We start from the raw sequence: 24,893 nt of genomic DNA on the forward strand, positions 1-24,893 counted from the left end.
CTACAGCTTTCTCTTCCAAAAGCACAGCCCCGACACTGCCCCTCCTCGTTAAACAAACAACCCCAAGACCTCTGAATTGCTCAGTATAAAATCCAAACTCTCCAGACAGGCAAGGTCCTTTGTAGTCTGTTCTCAAAAGCACCCTCCACTTTATTTCTCAGTTTCTCCTTCACATGCTGGTTGCCCACGACCTCCTTCAGTTCAGCCTAAACATCAGCTCTTCTGTGGGCAGGGCCACTGGCGGCTGAAGTTGCTGGCGGGGCTCGCACCCCTCCTTCTGCGTGCAGTGTCCTTCCTTGCTTGTCCCCCAGCCTCACCGCCACCACTTTTGTACGGCTGAGCCCTTCCCCTGTGTTAGTTTCCTCTGGATGCTGGGACAAGTGACCACGGTCAGGAGCTTAAACAGCACTCGTTAGGCCTCTGGTCTCTGGTCTGGCAGGTACGGAGCTTGAAGTCGCCACCCCCATCCTCACAACGAGTAACAAACTGAACAGACTGAACAAAAGTCAGCGACTCTTCTTAGACACAGCAGAGAACCAAGGTCACTGATGCAAAAGTTGAAGATGCAGACAGGTGGATACAGAGAATCACAACTTACCGGAGCAGAATCCAGGGCTGGGGCAGAGGAAACTGAGCTGTAATGGAGGACTTGCTGGAGGCTCTGTGGGGACAAGTCTGCAAGGGGAAAATTCTAGGGGACCCAGTCTTGGGGGACCCACGCTTTGTGAGATTTACCTCCAGGAGTCTGCCTTGTTCTCCCAGTGAAGATCTGAGAAAAATCCCCTCACTTCCAACAGAGGGAGGGAAAGGAGCCACACTGAAATACACCAGAGCATGCTGTTCTCCTTAACAAGTTCTTTCTTCTGCAGAAACTCTTCTACCAGAGCTAACTTACTGGGGTTGGTTAGAGCCCAGCTGACCTGGCGGAAGCCTCCCTAGCCTTCCTGTCTCACCTAAGTGGAGAAAAAATCCAAAACAACAAAACACAAAGTTTTAGCCTCTGACACCTACAGCTACAGTGTCAGTGAGCACAGCCCCAACTACTAGAGAGAAAAACATGGCGCCTCACACCAAAGACCTTTCACCAAGTACATCACCTGTAGCTTTTAACCAAAGGTTATAAGGCAAACTAAAGACAACATGGTTTGAAGAGGTACAGAGCACTAGAACCAGAGACAGATATGGCCAGAATGTTGGAATTATCACACCAGGGTTTAAAACATTTATGATTAATACACTAAGGGTTCCCATGGCAAAAGTGGATGTAATGCAAAAACAAATGAGTAATGGAAGCAGAGAGATGGAAACTCTAAGAAAGAATCAAAGGAAATGCTAGAAATCAAAAACACTTTGACAGAAAAGAAGAAAGCCTTCAGACTGAACACTGATGCAACAGACCGAACACTGATGCAAAAGGAAGAATCAGTGAGCTTGAAGCAATGTCAATAGAAACTTCCAATACTGAAATGCTAAGACAAAATGATTTAATTAAGAGGCAGGACAGAATATCCAAGAACTGTGGGACAATTAAAAAGGTGTAACACATTCATAGTGGGAATACCAGAAGGAGAGAGAGAAAAAGGAACAGAAGAATATTTGAAGCAACACTGACTGAGAATTTCCCCAAATTAATGACAGACACCAAACCACAGATCCAGGAAGCTGAGGGAACACCAAGCAGGATCAATGCCAAGAATATACATGTAGGCACATCATATGCAAATATTCAAAGTCAGAGACAAAGAGAATATTTGAGAGAAGCCACAGGAAAAAACAGCTTCCCTGCAGAGAAGCTAGGGTAAGAATTACTGGACTTTTCTTCAGAAACCATGCAAGCCTGAAGAGAGTGGATGAGATATGTAAAATGTTGAAAAAAGAAAAAAGAACCTCACTAATTTGTAGTTCTATATTCAGCAAAATATCCTGCAAAAGTAAGGAGAAATAAAGACTTTCTCAGACAAACAAAAATTGAGGGAATCTGTTGCCAGTAGATCTGTCTTAAAGGAAATGTTAAAAGAAATCCTTTAGGAAGAAGAAAAGTTGTATAGGTGAGAAACTCAGTCTATACAACAAGGGAAATCCATTAGAGAAGGCATAAATGAAGGTAAAGTAAATTCTCCTTTTTTTCTTAACTTATCTAACAGGCAACACTTTGTTCAAAATAATAACAGTGACCAGTGATTATAGCTCATGGACAAGTAAAAGAAAAGACAGCAATGTTATAAGGGATAAGACAGAAGGATTCAGATGCTCTGTTATAAGGTATTTTCACTACCTATGAAGCAGTATAGTGTTATCTGAAAGAGAACTTGCATTAGCTGTAAATGTATGTTGCAAACCCTTAAAAAAGTAGGAAAAGAAGTATAGTTCATGTGCTAAGGAAGGAGAGAAAACATAACCCTATAAAATGTTCAATTAAAACCAGACAAGGCAGAAAAAGAGTGGAAGACAAAAAACAAAACAGAACAAAACAAAAAAACAAAAAACAAGGATGAGGGCAAAACCAGTAACAAATATAGTAGATATTAATCCAACTATATCAATAATCATGTTAAAAATCAATGGTCTAGGGACTTCCCTGGTGATGCAGTGTTGAAGAATCCTCCTGCCAATGCAGGGGACACAGGTTCGAGCCCTGGTCCGGGAAGATCCCACATGCCGTGGAGCAACTAAGCCCATGCACCACAGCTACTGAGCCTGTGCTCTAGAGCCCGTGAGCCACAACTACTCAGCCCGCATGCCACAACTACTGAAGCCTGTGCACCTAGAGCCCGTGCTGTGCAACAAGAGAAGCCAGCACAATGAGAAGCCCGTGCACCACAATGAAGAGTAGCCCCACTCGCCGCAACTAGAGAAAGCCTGTGCACAGCAATGAAGACCCAACGCAGCCAAAAATAAATAAAATAAAATAAAAAAATTTTTTGAACTTCATATCATCTTTATTCATTTATTTATTTATTTTAAAAACATCTTTATTGGAGTATAATTGCTTTACAATGGTGTGTTAGTTTCTGCTGTATAACAAAGTGAATCAGCTATACATATACATATATCCCCATATCTCCTTCCTCTTGCATCTCCCTCTCACCCTCCCTATCCCACCCCTCTAGGTGGTCACAAAGCACTGAGCTGATCTCCCTGTGCTATGCGGCTGCTTCCCACTAGCTATCTATTTTACATTTGGTAGTGTATATATGTCCATACCACTCTCTCACTTCGTCCCAGCTTACCCTTCCCCCTCCCCGTGTCCTCAAGTCCATTCTCTACTTCTGCGTCTTTATTCCTGTCCTGCCCCTAGGTTTGTCAGAACCATTTTTTAAAAATAAATAAATTTATATATAAAAAAATCAATGGTCTAAATACACCCTTCTAAGAAAGATAGAGACTGTCAGAGTGGATAAAACTGAAACCCAAGTGTACACTGTCTACAAGAAAATCACTTTAAATATAATGACACAGAAAGATGAAAAGTAAAGGGATGGAGAAAGCTATGCCATGCTCACACTCATCAAAACAAAGCCGGGATGGCCATATTAATGTCAGAAAAGGCAGATTTCAGAGCAAGGAAAACTGTCAGGTGTAATGAGGGGCTTGACATAATGATAAAGTGGTCAATTCTCCAAAAAGACATTACAGTCCTTAGTGTATGCGTGTCTAAGAACAGAGCTTTCCAAATACACGAGGCAAAAACTGATGGAACTGCAAGAAGAAATAGATAAATCCACAATTATAGCTGATTTCAATACCCCTCTATCAGAATGGGCAGACCCAGCAGGAGAAAATGAGTCAGGATGTAGCTGAACTGAGCAGCACCATCCGTCAAAGGGATCTGACATCTGTAGATGACTTTGTTCAGCAATAGCAGACACACCTTCTTCTCAAGGTCACACAGAATATTCACCAAGACAGACCACTGAGCTATAAAACTCACCTTAAAGATTTTTAAAAAATAGAAATCATACAAAACATAATCTCAGACAACAATGGAATTAAACTGGAGATCAATAACAGAAAGATACCTGGAAAACCCCCAGATTTGGAGAACAACACATTAAACCCCACATAGGTCAAAAAATAAGTCTCAAAAGACATTTAAAAATATTTCAAACTAAATGAAAATACAACTTATCAAAACTTGTGGGATGCAGCAAAAGCAATGCTCAGAGGAGAATTTATGATACTGAAGCAATATATTAGAAAAGATGTAAGACCTGAAATCAATAATCTAAGCTTCCACCTTAGGAAACTAGAAAAGAAAGAGCAAATTAAATCTAACATAAGCTGAAGAAAATAATAAAAATTAGAAATAATAAAAATTAGAGTAATAAGAATAAATTAAAATGAAAACAGGACATCAGAAAAGAAAATCGATGAAACCAAAAGCTGATTCTTTGAAAGATGAACAAAATTGATTAGCCTCTAGCCTATTTAAGAAAGAGAAAAGGAATACACAAATTGCTAACATCAGAAATGAAAGTGGGGCCATCACTAATGATCTCACAGACATTAAAAGGACAGAAAAGGAACATTATGAACAACTCTAAGCCCACAAATTTGATAACCTAGATAAAATGGACCAATTCTTTGAAAGATATACCTCCCAAAATTCACACAAAGAGAAACAGATAATCTGAATAGACCTATACGTGTTATAGGAAATTGAATCAATAATTAATAACATTCTAAAACAGAAAGCACCAACCTCAGATGGGTTGACTGGTAAATTCTACCAAATATTTAAGGGAGAAATTATCAATATATCAATTCTCTACAGTCTCATCCAAAAAAATAGAATCAGATGGTATATTTCCTTACTCATTCTATTAGGCCAGCATCATCTTAATACCAAAATCAGACAAAGATAGGACAGTAAAGGGAATCTATAGACCAATATCTCTCATGAACACAGATCAACAGACTATTAGCAAATCAAATCCAACAGTGTGTAAAAAGATTTATATACATCATGACCAAGCGGGATTGATTCCCTCTTGGAATGCAAAGTTGATTCAAAATTTTAAGATCAATTATGTAATCCACACATCAACAGGCTAAAGAAGAAAAATCTATTCAACATAGTAATGGAAGCCCTAGCCCAGCAATCAGACAAGAAAAAGAAATAAAAGGTATCCAAAACAGAAGGGAAGAGGTAAAATTGTCATTATATGCAGATGACTTGATACTCTATATAGAAAACCCTAAAGACTCCACACAAAAACTATTAGAACTGGGACTTTCCTGGTGGCACAGGGGTTAAGAATCCTCCTACCAATGCAGGACACACGGGTTTGAGCCCTGGTCTGGGAAGATCCAAAATGCCGTGGAGCAACTAAGCCCATGCGCCACAACTACTGAGCCTGCACTCTAGAGCCTGTGAGCCACAACTATGGAAGCTCGCATGCCTAGAGCCTGTGCTCTGCAACAAGAGAAGCCACCGCAATGAGGAGCCCATGCACTGCAACGAAGAGTAGCCCCTGCTCGCCACAACTAGAGAAAACCCGCGTGCAGCAATGAAGACCCAACACAGCCAAATAAATAAAAAAATAAAAGTTAAAAAACCCCAAACTATTAGAACTAATAAATAAATTCAGCAAGGTAGCAGCATACAAGATTCACATACAGAAATCTGTTGCATTTCTTTACACAAACAATGAAATAATCAGAAAGAGAAAGTGAAAAAAAAATCCCATTAAAAAATACCTAGGAATAAACCTAACCAAGGAGGTGAAACACTTATATGCTGAGAACTATAAAACATTGATAAAGGAAATTGAGGATGATTCAAAGAAATGGAAAGATATCCCATGCTGTTGGATTGGAAGAATTAATATTGTTAAAATGGCCATATTACCCAAAGCACTCTACAGATTTAATGAGATCTCTATCAAATTACCCATGACATTTTTCACAGAACTAGAACAAATAATCCTAAATTTTACATGGAATCACAGAAGACCCAGAATTGCCAAAGCAATCCTGAGGAAAAAAGAACAAAGCAGGAGGCATAACCCTCCCAGACTTCAGACAATACTACAAAACTAGAGCAATCCAAACAGTGTGATATTGGCACAAGAACAGACAAATAGATCAACGGAACAGAATAGAGAGCCCAGAAATAAACCCACACACCTACAGTCAATTAATCTTCAACAAAGGAAGCAAGAATGTACAATTGAGAAAAGACAGTCTCTTCAGTAAGGGGTGTTGGGAAAGCTGGACAGCCACATGTAAATCAATGCTGTTAGGACACACCCTCATACCATATACGAAGATAAAAAAGTGGCTTAAAGAATTAAATATAAGACATGATACCAAAAAACTCCTAGAAGAGAACATAGGTAAAACATTCTGTGACATAAATCGTATCAATATTTTCTTAGATCAGTCTCCCAAGGCAAAAGAAATAAAAGCAAAAAATAAACAAATGGGACCTAATCAATTTATAGCTTTTGCACAGCAAAGGAAACCATAAACAAAATGAAAAGACAACCTACACAATGGGAGAAAACATTTGCAAATGATGCGACTGACAAGGGATTAATCTCCAAAATATACAAACAGCTCATACAACTCAATATCAAAAACCAAAAAACCCAATCAAAAAATGGGCAGAAGACCTAAATAGGTATTTCTCCAAAGAAGATATACAGATGGCCAACAGGCACATGAAAAGATGCTCAACATTGCAAATTATTAGAGAAATGCAAATCAAAACTACAATGAAATATCACCTCACACCAGTCAGAATGGCCATCATTAACAAGTCTGCAAATAATAGTTGCTGGAGAGGGTGTAGAGAAAAAGAAACCCTCCTGCATTGTTGGTGGGAATGTAAATTAGTGCAGCCACTATGGAGAACAGTATGGAAGTTCCTTAAAAAACTAAAAATAGAGTTACCACATGATCCAGCAATCCCACTCCAGGGCATATATCCAGACAAAACTATAATTCAAAAAGATACATGCACCCCAGCGTTCATAGCAGCATTATTTACAATAGCCAAGACACGGAAGCAACCTAGATGTCCACCGACAGATAAATGGATAAAGAAGTTGTGGCACATATATACAATGGAATACTACTCAACCATGAAAAGAATGAAATAATGCCATTTATAGCAACATGGGTGAACTTGGAGATTATCATACTAAGTGAAGTAAGCCAGACAGAGAAAGACAAATATCATATGATATCACTTATATGTGGAATCTAAAAAAAAGTGACACAAATGAACTAATTTACAAAACAGAAACAGACCATAGACATAGAAAACAAGTTTATGGTTACCAAAGGGGAAAGGGGTCGGGCAGGGATAAATTAGGAGTATGGGATTAACAGATACACACTACTATATATAAAATAAATAAGCAACAAGGATTTACTGTATAGCACAGGGGACTATATTCAATATCTTTTAATAACCTATAATGGAAAAGAATCTGAAAAATAATACATTATCTACCTGTCTATCTGTCTATCGATCTATCTATCTACCTATCTATCTGAATCACTTTGCTGTATACTTGAAACTAACACAATATTGTAAATCAACTATACTTCAATAACAAATCAATTATATAACCCACACATCAACAGGCTAAAGAAGAAAAAAAATCACATGATCATATCGATAGATGGAAACAAACATTTGACAAAATCCAACACCCATTTACGATAAAAACTCTCAGTGAACTAGGAATAGAAGGGAACTTTTTCAACTTGATAAAGAACATTGACCAAAAACCTACAGTTAATACCATACTCGATGGTGAGGAACTAGACATTTTCCAGCTAAGATCAGGAACAAGGTAAGGATGACCTCTCTCACCACCTACTCAGCATTACACTGGAAGTCCCAGCTAATGCAACGAGACAAAAAAAGGAAATAAGAAGTATACAGATTGGGAAGGAAGAAATAAAACCATTGTTGTTTGCAAATGACATGATTTTCCATGTATAAAATCCCAAAGAATCAATTAAAAAATTCCTAGAAATAATAAGTGACTATAGCAAGGTTGCAGGATACAAGATTAATATTCATAAGTTAACTGCTTTCTTATATACCAGCAATGAACAATAGGATTTTGAAATTAAAAACACAAAACCATTTATATTGGCAACAAAAAATGAAATAATGCAGCATAAATCTAATAAAATATATACAAGATCTATATGAGGAAAACTACAAAATGCTGATGAAAGAAATCAAACAAGATCTAAATAAATGAAGAGATATTCCATGTATATTGGAACACTCAAAATTGCCATGATATCAATTCTTCACTACTTGGTCTATAGACTCAGTGCAATCCCAATCAAAATCCCATCAGGTTATTTTGTGGATAATGACACACCACCAATTATAAAGTTTATAAGGAGAGGCAGAAAAGTCAGAGGACTGGCTGCCTGACTTCAAGACTCACTACCAAGCTACAGTTATCAAGATGGCGTAGTGTTGGTGAAAGAACAGACAAATAGATCAATGGAACAGAACAGAGAGCCCAGAAATAGACCCACACAATATAGTCATTGATCTCTGACAAAGGAGAACAGGAAATTCAATGGAGAAAGAATAGGTTTTTTTTTTTTAAACAAATGGTGCTGGGGGACTTCCCTGGCGGTCCAGTGGTTAAGACTCCATGCTTCCAATGCAGGGGGTGCGGGTTCGATTCCTGGTCAGGGAACCAAGATCCTGCATGCCACATGACGCGGCCAAAAAACCCCCCCAAAACAAGAAAACAAATGGTGCTGGAATAACTAGATATTCACATGCAAAAAGAAAAAAAGAATCTGGATACAGACCTTACACCTTTCACAAACATTAACTCAAAATAGATTGTAGACCTAAATATTCAATGCAAAACTATAAAACTCCTAGAAGATAAGAGAACATAGGAGATAATCTAGGTGACCTTGGGTTAGACAATGAGTTTTTACCAGAAACATGATCCATGAACGAAACAGCTGATAGGGTAGACTTACGTACAATTAGAGACTTATTCATAATTCCCCAAACTTGGAAGTATCCAAGATGCCCTTCAGTAGGTTGATAGATAAACAAACCACGGGCCATCCAGACAATGGAATATTACTCAGTGATAAAAAGAAATGAACTATCAAGCCATGAAAAGACATGCAGGAAACTTAAATGCATATTCTTAACTGAAAGAAGTCAGTAGGAAAAAGATACACCCTGTATGATTACTATTATATGACATTTTGGAAAAGGCAAAACTACGGAGACAGTATCAAGATCAGGGGTTGTTAGGGTTTTAGGGTTGGGAGGAGGGACGACCGGGTGGAGCACAGAGGGTTTTCAGGGCAGTGAAACTACTCTGTATGACACTGTAATTGTGGATACATGACATTGTACATTTCACAAACCTACAAAATGTACAACACCAAGGGTGAGCCCTAATGTAAACCATGGACTGTAGTTAATAATTATAGTTAATAATCTGTAATAATAATAATGGAACCATATTGGCTCATCAACTATAACAAATGTACCACATTAATGCAAGATTTGATAAGAGGGGAACCTGGGGGGGTTGATATATGGGAACTCTGTATTTTCTGCTCAACTCTTCTGTACACCTAGAACTGCTCAAAATAATAAAGTCTATTAATTGAAAAGGAACAAAACAGAACCTCCCAAGCGACAACACATGTTTATCTCAGATTGCGGGGCTCGGAAATCTGAACTAGATTCCAGTGGGCGAAAGTCCAGACAACAGCAGGGCTGGGTCCTCCCGGGGCAGGGGCGGGGGGCAGGGGGCTCCTCGGGGAACCGGCTTCTCGCCTTCTCCAGCTCTAAGCACCCCCCCCCCCACCCGGCGTGGGCTGGGCCTCCTCCGTCTTCACAACCGCGGTAAGTCCTTCTCACTCGGCTCTCTTCTCCTGTCCCCTGAGGACGCCGGCGGCTGCACTGGGCACGGCGGGTCCTGCACCGTGCGTGGCCTGGGGCCCAGGATGGCGCTGGCCACGCAGAAGCCCCGTTCCTTCCATCAGACCCAGCCTGAGCAGGTGGAGACGCCCCAGGGTGACTCATCGCCCCTCCGCAGAACGAAACCACGACTTAGAACACGCACGTCACGGGCAGGGCGAGGTGGGGATGGGTCAGAACCCTGGGGTCTGGATCTCAAGTCCAGCTCAGCCCCTCCCCAGCTCTGCCTGAGTGACCTCCACCACGCCTGGCCAGCAAAGCAGTGGGGAGACCACGGGCCCTGGTGCAAGAATTCATTTTACGAAGTATTTAGGGATCAGGCAGCACTGTGAGGCCTATGTGCACAGACATACACTTACGCGTGTGTGTGCGTGTGTGTGTGTACATATGATTAAAACAGATAATTAATACAGTTGATTTTTTCAGTGGCCGAAGCAGGTGACCAGAATAGAAATATCTCACACTGGCCTAGCTTGATTCTCAGAACCCTGTAGAATTTACATATTACTATCACAGTGTTTGGAAACTAAGAAAGGTAAAGCTCAAAGATTCAATAACTTACTTAAATCCACAGTAAATAGCAAAAGGAGAAAGAAAAATTTTTATCTGACTCCACACCCTCCAGAAACACTAAAGCTGCCAGGAGACCTGGGCCCAAACCATCTTGAGGTCATTTCCTAGCTGATCAGTGGTTTGACAAGTAACTTGATTCTGAGACTCAATCTCTTTATTGGAAAACCGGATCCTCACAATAGCTTTGCCGTGAGCTCCAATGTTATGTAATTGTCAGCTAGCTCTATTCCACATACCTTACTTCCACACCACCCAGACATGTAGTATGTATTGGCTTTTTCCCTTTATAATGTGCATTTAAAAGTCCATTTTTAACTTCGACTTGGTCTGCCACAGCCAGAGATTAGACAGTTTGAAGACAAAGCAAACAAAACCCCACAAGAGCTAATAGGCTCTGTCCCGGCGAACGCGGATGGAGCAGACAGATATCATTACGACCGGAATGCAATTTGGAAGCAGCAGCCAATCCAGCTGGGGCAGGGCAGCAGCAACAAACTCGATTTTGTGCCTGAGTCCCGTGGACAAGTCACCCAACCCGGGAAGGGAACGCTCAGTATTCTGGACGGATCTGTGGGCGGCTCCAAATCAGCCCCGTCTGACACACACCAGACTCTAATGGAGCAGGGCCATCAGTTTTAATCACTCCTAAATGTTTCTACTGATGTCATTTCAACAAAACAGTCTGCAGATCTGCGTTGAGTGGAATTCAGTTAGGGAGTCGCTGTGAACCAGGCGTTCCTTCTGGCAATTTCCCAGTTGCGAGGCCCACGCCCCCGGACGCTTACTTGGTGCAAAGCCCCCTAATTCCCCACCCATATTCCATTAATTCCCCGGGGCCGTATTACAACGTGAGGCCTTGTTTTTGAAAAAGAAACACGGATTTGTGGCTCCTGATGCAATGAGTACGTGGGTACTGACTTCTCGGGTTTTCATGGAACCAGCAATCTAAGCGTGACAGCAAAGAGAGGCTTGCAAAGGCCACCTCCCATCCCGACGAGGACAGTCGTGTCCAGAGACGGTGCATCCTTTCTTCTAGCAGGCGCGGCTGCCTCGGGATGGAGGGTCCCCCACCAGGATGTTTACACAGAGAAGCGCTCCTTGGTACTTTGCTAAGAGGAGCGACTCTTCCCCTTTCCTGGAGGTGGCCCAGGCAGTGCTGTCAGTCATGTACACGGTGGGGAGAAACGCAGTGGGGACGGGTGTGGAAGTGGGGGTTAAGGGGGCATGTGCACCGGGGGTAGGGGATGGGGTGTGGGCCCCTCTGCTGTGGCCTCAGCGCTCACTCTGTGGGTCCTGTCTTTCTCCCATCGCTTCAGGTCTGACTGCTCCAAATAGGCCCTGGACCCCGCAGCTGTCCGGCTTCTCCCTGGTCAGGAGGCGGGGGCTTTGGGGGCTGATATGGTCCTGAGGGTGGAGGCCTCACAAATGGGATCAGAGCCCTGATAAAAGGGACCCCCGAGAGCCCCCAGCCCTGCCCCCATGTGAGGACACAGCATGAAGACGCCGTCCGTGAACCAGGGGAGGCCTCAGCAGACACCAAATCTGCGAGCACCTTGACCTTGGACGTCCAGCCCCCAGAACTGGGAGAAGCGAATGTCAGTCATCTAAGGGGCCCGGCCAACGGTGTCCTGCTGTGGAAGCCCAGAGGACCGAGACTGCCGCCCCCCTTCCTCCATGTGGCTGCCAGAATCCAGCCCCAGGCCCCAAGCACGGTTCTTCCAGAGACAAAACCAGACACAACTTTCATGGCTCCGGCACCTTCCGTGCACAGGAAGCCTATCCAAGCTGCTGGTTGGTCCAAACTCAAGTGGCCGCCTTGGCCGCCACCCGCTCAGCCCGGCCTCACCCGCGTGGCACTGGGATGGGGTGAGTGCAGAGGACTGGTGCTTGGGCCCCGCGGGTGGCGTGGGCGTGCTGGCCTGTGGAAACGCTTTCTGGTGGTGCCAGCCCTTACCCTCGCCCTAATGAAGCCAGAAATCTGGACGATGAAGGAAAAGCTCCCCTTCCGTTTGCTGTTTGTTTGCGCACTTGGTTTAAAGAACAGCACGTGGGCCACACAAAATAAGTGCAAGGGGCCCTCCGGGGGCTCACAGGGGCCGCTGTCACTTCCAGACACGCGTCTTCCCTGTGCTCAGGGTGAAACACACGCCACCGACCCCTCCAGCACGTGCCCTTCAGCGCCCACATAACGTGCACCCCCCTCCGGGGCCCTGGGGCTTCCTTCACAGCGCCCCCCGCAATCGCGGCTGCTCCTCACGCCGGGCGCGGCGGCTTCCCCACACCTGCAGCCGCTCCCCCTGGCCCTGGCACGTGCGTGTGCGCGAATGTGATCCTGCGTCTGTGTGCATGTGTGCGCAGTCTGCATGTAATGCATATGTGTGCATGTATGTGCACGTGGTCCGTGTGCATGTATATGTGTGTGCATGTATATGTGTGTGCATGTATATGTGTGTGCATATACACGCGTATGTATGCATGCAGGTATGTGTATATGTGTGCACATGTATATGTGTGTGCGTGTGTATGTGTGCACACATGTGCATGTACATGTGTATGTGTGTGCACGTGTGCGCGCACATGAGTGTGTGCGCACGCACTGCCCGCCATGCTGTGTCTCTCTCTGGGGAAGGGACAGAGACCTGGTCTCTCCCTTCTCCTCCCTGGTGGCCACCCGTGCAAGTGTCTCATGCTGGGACCTTCTGCGTATGAAATGGAAGGACGACACCTGAGCCGGGCAGACTTTCACGCCCAGCGTGGGTTCAGCCACCACCCATACGCACGATAATCCTCTACGGCTTCTGCCCTAGGTGTCCAGCTGGATCCCCTCATCCCACCCCGACGTGTCACCGTCCCCACGTGATCCAGACTCTGTGTCATCCGTGCGTGGTCCTCGCCCCTGTCCCTCTCGGGCCCTCACCCAGCTCTTCTCCATCACCTGATTGCCAGGCTGCAGCGCCAGTGCCCACATCTGGGGTGCTGCACCTTCTCCCAACCCCGTATCATGCGATGGGAGCCACACCAGCCACGGGGTGGCAGCGGGGATGGGGGGAAGGACAAATAAACCAGTCCTACAAGTGAAGTGCTTTAAGCAGAGCCTGGAACTCCAGACCGGCCCGTTCAGTGTAGACCCAGGTGCCACCCAGGTTCCCCAGACCCACAGGTCTACCATTTACTCAGACATGAGTGCTCTTGTCGTGAAGCCCTGTTGCATCCTCCTACCCAGCATAAATTGTTTTCACTCTTCTCTGATACAGTTGCAACCACACTAAATTTTATAACATTTCATTTCATTGAGTTTTAAAAATGGAGTTTCAAATGCACTTGCAGATTCTGTGCGATGAGTAATAGAAAGCAGAAAACAGGGCTTCCCTGGTGGTACTGTGGTTAAGAATCCGCCTGCCAATGCAAGGGACACGGGTTCGAGCCCTGGTCCAGGAAGATCCCACATGCCACGGAGCAACTAAGCCCGTGCGCCAGAACTACTGAGCCTGCGCTCTAGAGCCCGTGAGCCACAACTACTGAGCCCGCATGCCACAACTACTGAAGCCCGTGAACCTAGAGCCCGTGCTCTGCAACAAGAGAAGCCACCGCAATGAGAAGCCTGCGCACGGCAACAAGGAGTAGCCCCCACTCGCCGCAACTAGAGAAAGCCCGCGTGCAGTAACGAAGACCCAACGCAGCCAAATATAAATAAGTAAATTCATATATATATAAAAAGCAGAAAACATGTACATGAAATTTAAAAATCCCTGGGCTGCTCGGAATTAACCTCACTTTGTAGGGTGTACGTGACCTTCTGGGAAGACTGGTGTAAGCACAAAAATGAGGGTTGAATTTAAAATCGGGCAGGGAGAGGACATCTTGTAGCGGACAGAGAATCTTATTTCTGACTAATTACGGACACTTTCGTCCCCTCTGATTCCACTTCCTCCCCGCTCACTGTCTAATTCGGCACCAGCCCCACGTCTCCCGCTTCCCGCTCAGCAATGCCCACAGGATGCCTGCGTAGTCCTTCTCTGCAGGGAGATACCCAAACGTGCTTGGTTAAAGCAAATCTAACACCCTGCACGGCCTAAAAGAACCAAAGAATTTGAGAGAATATGTAGAGTTATTTGCATCTTTTGGTTCAGCATCTAAACAGCATTTTGTACGCAGCGGGGTTTCAATAAACACTTGACTGGGGTGCTGGCTGGTTGGACCTCTGAGCTCTGCAGAGTTAGATGCTGTGCTGTTTATCACGATGCGAGCATGGGAGGGTACTGGGAGACGGGGGCCCTGACCTCTCAGCATGGGTTCTGTAACTTCCCCTGGTTCTATAATTATTTACTAAAGAGTGTGCCTTCTAGTTTTGAGGACTGGAGTGTAGCTAGGAGATTTTGCTGAGGAAGGCGGTAGCTCCCAGGCCTTGCTGCAGATGAGGTTGGGAAGTCTTGCCACCATTTTTGGGTTCAGGAACTCTGTCTCGTCTGTCTCCAGCCTGTATCTGTCTCTTGGAGGTGGGTGTACACTGGGTTATGAGAGGCTGGTGTGTACACAGATAGCTGGTGTTGGTGACAGCTAATGTCCCTGTGACAATACAATGCCTTTCTTCCTCCCTCCCTCCTCCTATTGCTGTTGGGCTGGAGGATACAGGGATTGCATCTTTGTAATAACTCTGCACAGGCTGGGGCCTGGGGCCATGTGGCTTCAGGCCCCGCACAAGTGCACTGAGGATGCTGTAGGGTTCAACTCACTGGGCTAGGTGCCCAGCAGGAGCAGGGAGCACCGCAGGGGTCCTCAGAGGCACCCAAGTCCCCTTCCCGCTCCTCTCCCATTTGGTCCCTTGCACTGCCATCTCACTCTCGATGCCAACCATAAAAATGGAATATTGGAAACATTTCTCAAAAGCCCAGAGCATCTGTTACCTTTCATTTTCCACGAACTACAGAGTTCCTCTAGAAGCCCAACACTGGGTCAGATAATTCTGCTCTCTTCCCTGCCAGCTGACCGTTCATTTCCTATATCCTGGATGCCAGACTTCACAGCCACTAACACCCAAAAAGATCAGCACGCCGCCCCGTTTCTACCTAATCCTGCATCCACTCGACAAGACAAGCACATCTCCGGCTGGCTTCTGACTCACGTTTGAACGCACGTGTGCTCATGAGTCTCCTGCGGTTGAAGCGGCAAACGCTTACACGCACACAAATCTTCAGAATCAAAGAGCAGTCTTGGAATCCGTGTTTTCAGCTTTTGCGATCTGCATACAAATTTAGTAGCCATGGACATCGTGTTCTAGACTAACACTGAGGAAACCAGCCGTCCGTCCGGGAGCTGGCGCCCATCTTCCCGTATACGATCTCTGCCTACGCATCCCTCACTCTTTCACGCTTGGATTAGTGAAGGCGGGCGGGTGACAGCAGAGTGGTCATGACGATCACAAGGGTGACAGTAAAGATGATGAAAGCTAACGTGCATCAAATGCTAATAAAGCTTGCTACGGTCTTATACTTTTGGGTTTAATCATCCTAATAATCCCAGGAGGTAGGAAGTCCCCTTATGGCTTCCCCTTTATTTGTAATAAACAAGGAATCAAAGGCGCAGTGAAATTAGGTGGATGCGAGGTTCCCAGGTGCAGGATTAGGTGGATGCGAGGGCTTCGGGGCTGCCTCGGTGCTTCTGTCCAAGCCACACGGCGGGATCCCTCTCATCTCCCGCCCGGTTCTACGGGGTGCAACTCTGCCAGCAGCTTCCCGCCCACGTCCATCGTGCCCCACACGAGATGCCTTGTACATTGGTACCTAGTCCACACACACACACACCCACACCCCTGATGTTTCCTTCAGCGATACTTCCCCTACTATGTGTGATGTGCTTTGATATTTTCTACTCTATACCTTCCATACTTTCCTGTTCTTTTTTTATTTAAAAAATTGCTGGTAGCGACCCAGTAACTTGAATTCATGACCCACTGAATGGGTTGCAGCCCACGGTTTTACAATCAGTGTCATGTAAATATAAACAGGAGAGATAGGAAACGAAATGAAAATTACATGCTGACTCAGCAAACTTAGATGGCTCATCCGTCACCCTCCTCCCTTCCTGATGGGATCTGCCTTCACCCAAGACCATGTCACCCAGAGCAAAGGCCATCACTTACTTGTCGTAGAAGCTGACGTCTTGAGGTGCTATCGCAGCAGAAGTGTCATTTCAGGAGGAATGGCTTTGAAGGGTGAAATGAAGACTTCCCGTGTTACTCAAATTTGCATGGGTGTGCGTGTGTATACAAAGACAAATGCACGTGTGGAAATACTTGCTTCCTCTAAGACAGACGGATTTCTGCAGGAATGGACCACAGAGCGGGTGTGTTGCATACGCAAGAGCATCTGGGCAGAATCAGGAGGTGGGGCTGAGGAGACGCCCCCTGAGTCTGGCTGGGTCTGCAGCAGCAAGAAGCACGTGGCAGCTGGGGTCTCCTCATCCTCGGCCACTAGACAAGCCCAGCGTCCTCACCGGGTCCCTGGCACCTTTTCTGACCTCACATCACTGCACCCTTGTGACATCTACACACTGTCCTCTAGACCCAAGTCCAACCTCCACTGAGTTATCAAGCTCCGAGCCCAATATGATTCTATTTTGCCATAATCCCATATTGAAATGCTGATTTTATCAACAGGTACATAAAAAGATGCTCGAGACAGTTAATCACCGGGAAAATGCAAATTAAAACCGCAATGAGATATCATCCGACACCTGTCAGAATGGCCGTCATCAAAAAGACTAGAAATAAGTGTTGGTGAGAACGTGGAGAAAAGGGAACCCTTGTGCACTGCTGGTGGGAATGTAAATTGGTGCAGCCGCTATGGAAAACAGTATGGAGGTTCCTTAAAAAACTAAAAATAGAGCTACCATATGATCCAGCAATTCTACTCCTGGGTATTTATCCAAAGGAAATGAAAACACTAATTTGAAAAGACACATGCACCCCAATGTTCACTGCAGCACTATTTACAATAGCCAGGACATGGAAGCAACATAAGTGTCCATCGACAGAAGAATGGATAAAGAAGATGTAGTATATATATATATATATATATATATATATATATATATATATATACAATGGAATATTACTCAGCCATAAAAAAGAATGAAATCTTGCCATCTGTGACAACATGAATGGACCTAAAGGATATTGTGCTAAGTAAAAATAAGTCAGACAGAGAAAGACTGTTACTAAATGATCTCACATATGTGGAATCTAAAAAATAAAACAAATGAGCAAAAAACAAATGAACAAATATAACAAAACAGAAACAGAGTTATAGATACAGAGAACAAACAGGTGGTTGTCAGAGGGGAGGGGAGAGGGGAGGAGAGAAATAGGTGCGGGAGATTAAAGGGGACAGGCTGCCAGTTACAAGATAAATGAGTCATGGGGGTGACACCTACAGTGTGGCAAACACGGTCAATAATAATGTCGTATCTTTGCATGGTGAGAGAGGGGGTCAAAAGGTACAAACTTCCAGTTGCAAGATGACGAAGAACTAGGGATATAATGCACAACGTGATGAACGGAAGCAACACGGCTGTGTGTTATACAGGAATGTTGCTAATGTAAATCCTAAAAGTTCTCATCACAAGGAAAAATACTTTTTCTATTTCTTCTCTTTTGTATCCATATGGGGTGACGCGTGTTCACTAAACTTACCGGGGTCATCACTTCACGACGTATGTAGGTCACATCATTATGCTGTATACCTCAACTTATAGAGTGGTGTGTGTTAATCATATCTCAATAAAACTGGAAGGAAATAAACTTGATGTACAATTTGCACAAAAAAAAGGCTTATTTTACTCAGAATGAATTCATCTAGCTACTTTTTGATTAGTATTGATACTTCGTGGTTTAAAAAAAATGATTTCAAAGCCAAAATGTAATCTTGGGAGTTAAGTCTCTCTTTGTTTTCTGCATTATTTTTTACTGAAATCCTCCAATTTTCATGCTGTTCAGGGGAGGGTCTGGAAGCACAGTTCTCTGTGAGGGTTGCTCTGTCCAAGGGCACGTGTGGCCGTGTTTGCCTGGTGTTTGGGGGACGCTCAGAGCAGCCTCCTGGATGAAAAGCAGCCTCCAGGTTTGCAGGACTAGGGCTGAGAAACCCCGGTCCGGAGCTGACTGAATGGGATACAGCTGGTGGGCTTCACCGTGAGAGTCCCTCTCCCACCCTCTCCTGAGCTTCTCCTCCCTCTGAGGCCCGTCTGTCCCCTCCCTGTGGGCCTGGTGATTCCGCTGGTTGGACCACTGATGCATCCCCGGTAGCCCTGGGTCGGGCTCACAGCCCCGCACGTTCCATACGAGCCTGTTTCTCTCCATCTGCAGAAGCCAGAGGGTGGGACAGCGTCTGACTCCTGATCATCAAGTATTTACACAACGGGCACCTTGTCTGGTCCCACCGCTCCAGACCCGTGGTCACCACCCTGTGACCTTTCAGAAGCCCTGGCGGGAGGGGCCTTGGTACAGGCCCCCATCATCCCGCACCTTCCAGGAGGAGCCCTGCCCAAGCCAGCACCTGGGTCCATCACTAGAGCACGGTTTTTCAGAACGCATCCTTAAGGTCCCGAGTTCACACGCTGCCCTGACAGACGCGCTGAATAGAGTTCAGGGGCGACCCCGCGCCCATGCGGCCCTCCCTGCCCGCCCCCAGCCCCCTGGAAAGGTGCGCGTCCTGACACGTGGCCCCCTCGGTGCTCAGGTGTTTGGCAGCAGGAACGGCCTTACAGCTCCTCCGTGTCTGGAAACCTGCTCGCCCCTGGGACCCCAACCAAAGCCGCCCTGCTCACCAGCCTCTCTGGGTCCCTAGTCTGCAGCAATTTGATTTTGGTCGCAGTATACAGAGTACTGTCAGTGCTTCTCCAACTGCACTGAATTCCTTTTCTCTTATACGCACAGTGGTGACGCACTTGGTTTTTTCTAACTCCTCAGCGTGTGGAGGCTGCTGGGTCAGGGAGCTAGCTGGTCATGCACGTGGGCGCATCCTTCAGGGCAGAAAACACTCAGTAATTGTTGTTTGAGTGAAATCTGCTATAGACTGAATGTCTGTGTTCCCCCAAAATTCATGTGTTGACTCCCAACCGCCAAAGTAATGGTGTCAGGGGGGACTTTGGGAGGTGAGAGGTCATGAGGATGGGTCCCCCAGGATGGGATTAGTGTCCTTCTAACAGAGACCCCACAGGGCCCCCAGCCCTTCCTCCACGTGAGGACACAGAGAGAAGACGCCGCCTGTGAGCCAGGAAGAGGGTCCTCAGCAGACGCTGAATCTGCCAGCACCCTGATCTCGGACGTCCAGCCTCCAGAACTGGGAGAAGTAAATGTCTGCTGTTTATAAGCCCCCAGTCTGTGGCATTTTTTTTCTTTCACAGTAGCCCAAATGTAGTAAGACAAAGCCACACACGCACTGATGGAGGCGTGAATGCATCAAATAAAGATTTACTGTGTGAGGAAGGGAACCAACATGGGAGAAGGTACCGTAATTCATTCGGCAGCAGCCAGGCTTGGAAACTGTGCAAGTTAAACACTGATATTTAGCATAAAAGCTAGGCAGTGCACTCCAGAAATCTAGATGAAAAATCCCAATCTCCTAAGTTCTATAGACACGTGTTAGTAGCTTTAAAACTGATTTTGATTTGTTTGTACAAAGTTTTAACGTTAAATTGTCAAATAAAATACATCTTTTGGGCGGTCCCCTTGATTAGCTGGCACGTGACCTTCCCTCCTCTGCAGCACGTGACAGGGACTCGACGTCACACGCTGGGAGGAGCGTTCCCCGAGGGGTGTCGGGATCCCCAAGGAGCAGGTGGGTAGGAGGGGGCTGCACGTCTTGAGGGGTCTCTGCTGTGGAGGAGGGACCTGGGGGGGGGAGGATGGAGGGATGCAGTAAATAGATACATTGTTACTGTCCAGACAGAACCTTGGCAAGGCACCGTGCCCACTATGTCTAGAAACTTCTAGAAATTTCCCTGAAGGAAATAAGTGTGGATGCCCCTCAAGTTACAGAGTTACACATCTATATGTACATGTAGGGGTGTTAATAAAAGGACACAAAAATAAATGTCTAAAAGGGGAGTTCTTTTAAAATGAGTTACGTATTATAATTACTTTGAGACATTCATGCAGTTAGATGGTGTGCAGACGTCAAACAGTACCATCTAACATCCTTTATATAAAAATATTTTCACAACATGTGCCTGTCCTGAAGAAGGCTTTAAGTATTGGCAGGTATTATTTTATATTCAGGTATTTTTAAAATTACATAGTGTGTCTGTTTTCTCCGTGCTGTGTCTCATATAATATCTGCCTAATATTCTTTAATTGATCATTTCATTTTGTCCGCCTTTTTTCATTTCAGTTTGCAATTGACTTGCCAGTGCAAAATTTGGTTCAACAGAACAGTCCTCATAAATGCTTATAAATTACCAACTCTTTACAACTGACTTAAATTTAACATTCGTGGGAATTAAGAAAACCCATTATTAGCGATCACATCTCCTATAAATGAGCCAATGTCACAAAAATTACTGGTAGGGCAATTTAATTTCAGTGTGTCTGAGGGTCTTCCCTCAAAATGTTCCTCCTGGAAAAAGTGGGTTTTCTCTTCCATTGTAGTCATTTTGAATGTGCTGCATTAATCCACTTTTATCACTGACTTTAATTTCATAGAAACCTTCTTTATCTTCCTCTGTTCCACGGCCATTTGCCTCATCATAAAATTACTTTTCATACATTACATCCCATGAGCTTCAGAGAATGTCTGTGCCCTAAAATGGAATGGTTAATGGCAAGGGCATGGGGTGTGATACTCACTTCTAAAAAGATGACTTTACTCATTTGTCTGTCACTAAAGAAGATTTTAGGGTTTTCAGTAAATGTCTCTCACCTTTCCTTGGAGTTTTTAGATGCTGAGGCCAGTTGAAAAAAAAAAAAAAAAAAGATTGGTATTTTGAACGGGACCAGAGGCAAATGTTCCTGCATTGTTTTATGCCTTTAACTTCTACCAGGCTGCAGAACGTCCCTCAGTGTTCTGTAAAGGACAATGACTCATTTCACTGCAATAGCATTAATATCATTATAAAGCGTTTTTAATTTTAATGTGGACGGTAGAATCAGAGACTCGGAGGAGATGTTAAAAGCCTGTCCAGGGGCTTCCCTGGTGGCGCAGTGGTTGAGAATCTGCCTGCTAATGCAGGGGACACGGGTTCGCGCCCTGGTCTGGGAAGATCCCACATGCCGCAGAGCAACTAGGCCCGTGAGCCACAACTACTGAGCCTGTGCGTCTGGAGCCTGTGCTCCGCAACAAAAGAGGCCACGATAGTGAGAGGCCCGCGCACCGCGATGAAGAGTGGCCCCCGCTTGCCGCAACTACACAAAGCCCTAGCACAGAAACGAAGACCCAACATAGCAATCAATCAATCAATCAATCAATAAATCTTTAAAAAAAAAAAAAAAACCTGTCCAGTTTCACCCTCTCGATTCAGAGATGAGGAAACTGGAAAACCCAGTTTGGAAAATAAAATGTCTAAAATTATGGTGCTTGCTCCCAATTAGTTATTGTAATAACACTGGGAACATAACTCATACCTTCTCTCCTTCCTTCCTCCCCCCAACCTTCCTTCCTTCTCTTTTTTTTAAACCTTCCTATAAATTATCCTTCCACACACTTTACATCAGCATCCCTGACCCGAGGTGCGAGTAAGAATCACGTAGGGAACTTTTCTAGATAATAAGCCCACCAGGTACCAGGATTTAAATGCCCCCCAGGTGACAGTGACCCACGAGAGGCAGGTTGACCCTCATGTTTCAGCGAACGGGCTGCTCAAGATCCCTGGACCCCAGTGTGCATGCGCCTGGCGGGGGCACCTCGGTGCTAAGTCCACTGGCCGGTCCACTGGCTACTTGGCTCCATCCTGCCTTGCCCGGCAGCCGATGTAGGGTTTCCCCTTCCCATCAGAACCCACCGCCGCCCACTCACCACCACAAGTGGGAAACTGGGCAACATTTCGAGAACTCCTTTGTAGCCAACGTCACCAAATCCTCCTGTCAGTTTCTTCCCAAGTCCTTTAAAATCTGACTGTTCTCATTATAACCACCAACCATCACCTCATGTCCACACTGTAGGAACGGCTCACTAAGTACTTTCTGTCCCTAAACATTATGGTGGCTTCTAAAAAAACTTTTAAATAGAATTACCACGGGACAAAGTAATTCCACCTCTAGGTGTCCCCCCAATAATTAAAGCCAGGCCCTCGGTGCCCTCGGGCTGTGCCAGCCCAGGTGAGACAGCACCCCGAGTGCCACGTGCTGTCCAGAGGTGGACGGCAGCCTCTGAGTCAGCCTCAGGTTCCCGCTGCCACGGAGATGGAAACGTGGCCTCAGGATGCATAGGCCTTATGTTTTGGCAGGTCCCCCTCACTCTAAAAGCCTGTCACGGAAAAGAACTGGCGCCATAGACACAATTGTCATGCTGAAAAATCTTAGACCCAGTACAAATGCAGGTGAGCTATTGTCAAAGTCTCATGAAACAGAAGTCAAATGAGTCATCCATTCATTCGGAAGCTTCACAGAGTGAAACAAAAAATAACGCATGCTTATTCCAATGAGGTAGCCAGTATTCCTTCTAAATAAAGCGTAAAAATAATTTTATTGGCCTATTTCCAAGTAGAGAAAGGCCTGGATAGACTGGCAAGTTAGAAATAAATTTCTAACTCAATCATAGTGGATAATATACTGTCATTCTTTTAGGACTATACCTGGTTTCATAACTTTACATTGAAAAGCAAACTTTTTTTGGTTCTAATTTCCTTTAAAAGAAAGCACAGCTTTACACAAAAGGACTCCTGTGATTTTCAGTATTATTCTTTGAGCCAGTCAAATGAGCAACAGATTCACTGGCTAAAGATCGGATATAAATTAAGAAAAATTCGAACTTAAATAGAAATCAAACTTATGATCCGTAAGACAACCTCTGCGCGGTCACAGCAGATGGCCATCAGAAGCTGAGAAGGCAGCTGGAAGTCTTTGAGGCTGGCGAATAACCATGTTAAGTCCAGGGCCAGGAACCCAGAGCCACGGAGAGGGTGTCTTTTCTCAGTTACATTCAATGTGGATTTCATTCAGCCGTTTGATGCTGAATTTATCCAGCACTCCCCACTTCTAAAGGAGCATCTGCCCCGTTTCACGTAAGCCCAACTCCCTGTCAAATGGTGATGGCCAAATGCAGCTCCAGCTTCACTGTGTCTGTGGCAGCATACAGATAAAATTTCCACGTGATTTCAACCAGCGCTGGGGAAAACAGAATGTGATAGTAACTCGGAGCTCCCTTGGAAGAAAGCATATAGTTGCACTCAGCACCCAAGCCACGTGGAGCTGGGCTTGCCTGGAGAAATCAGCTGTTTTATGTCAAGTAACAGAGTTACTTGAGAAAAATGCAAACAAAAAAGCTTTTCCCTCCCTTAGATTGACTTAGGGTTTAGCGACGAAGGAGGGAAGGAGAGATGTGTCATTCTACATGTGTGGACAGGTCTCAATTACGTTAATGCAGCTTTACTAATAATATTAATTATGTAAATAACTGCCTTAATGATTAATCTGTGATGATCTGGAGAAACTGTGTTCTCATCTAGATCTTCCATAATGTTTACAAACCGCTATTTAAAAAAATTTCACTGCATCTTACTTAGTTCTCATTAGGACCCCCTAAAGTCGAATGTATACTTAAAACATTTTGTGGGGAGGGTCACCAGTGACGGACGTGCACGTCCCCCCCCGCCTGGAACGCCCATCTGCTCTGTGCAGCACCGGTGTGTACTCTACCTAGATCCTCCTCGGCCGGCCCCGGAAAGCTGATGCCCGGCTGGGCCAGGTCCCCGCCCTCTTCCTCTGCAAAGAGAGAAACAAAGTCACTTTTCAGTATGTTGCTGGTGCGGCTCGCGTAATCACAACGCATCCCCTACACGCCCCCCCCCCACCCCGACACTCAGACACGAGACATGCTTTCCGGCTTACGCCACTGCTCGGAGCTGGCGCTTGGGGCCAAAGCCCAGGAACCACCACCTTTTCTGACCACAGGCCTGCGGGCGCAGGTGCACGTTTGCCCCACAGAGGTGCCGACTTAGGTGGCCGTGCAAGGGATTCTCGGCTACTCCTCGGTTTCCTGCAGACTTTGTAGACTTTGTCTGCATGTGAACTGGATTCTGTAAACTCGGCCGCACGACTGTTTCCCGGCTGGTGAGTCCCCTGTGAGCCCTACCCGGCCCTGAGGAGGCCTCCTCTGACGTCTGGAAAGTCTTGTACTACCTGAGGCCTCATTTGGCAAAATTCGAAGCCTGCAGTTTCTGTTCT

At 45.3% G+C, this 24,893-nt stretch overlaps 1 protein-coding gene across 1 annotated transcript in view; it reads right to left on the minus strand.

Annotated features, from left to right (window-relative positions):
• DLGAP2 (DLG associated protein 2) overlaps positions 1-24,426 on the minus strand; it is a 141,556-nt gene extending 117,130 nt beyond the window's left edge. Inside the window, exon 1 of the mRNA XM_036838833.1 lies at positions 24,366-24,426. The gene's annotated coding sequence lies outside the window, so the exon portion shown is untranslated. The remainder of the gene's footprint in view (positions 1-24,365) is intronic.
• Positions 24,427-24,893: the final 467 nt, after the last annotated feature.

Source organism: Balaenoptera musculus, chromosome 21 (genome assembly GCF_009873245.2).
Source record: "Balaenoptera musculus isolate JJ_BM4_2016_0621 chromosome 21, mBalMus1.pri.v3, whole genome shotgun sequence".
NCBI lineage: Eukaryota > Metazoa > Chordata > Mammalia > Artiodactyla > Balaenopteridae > Balaenoptera > Balaenoptera musculus.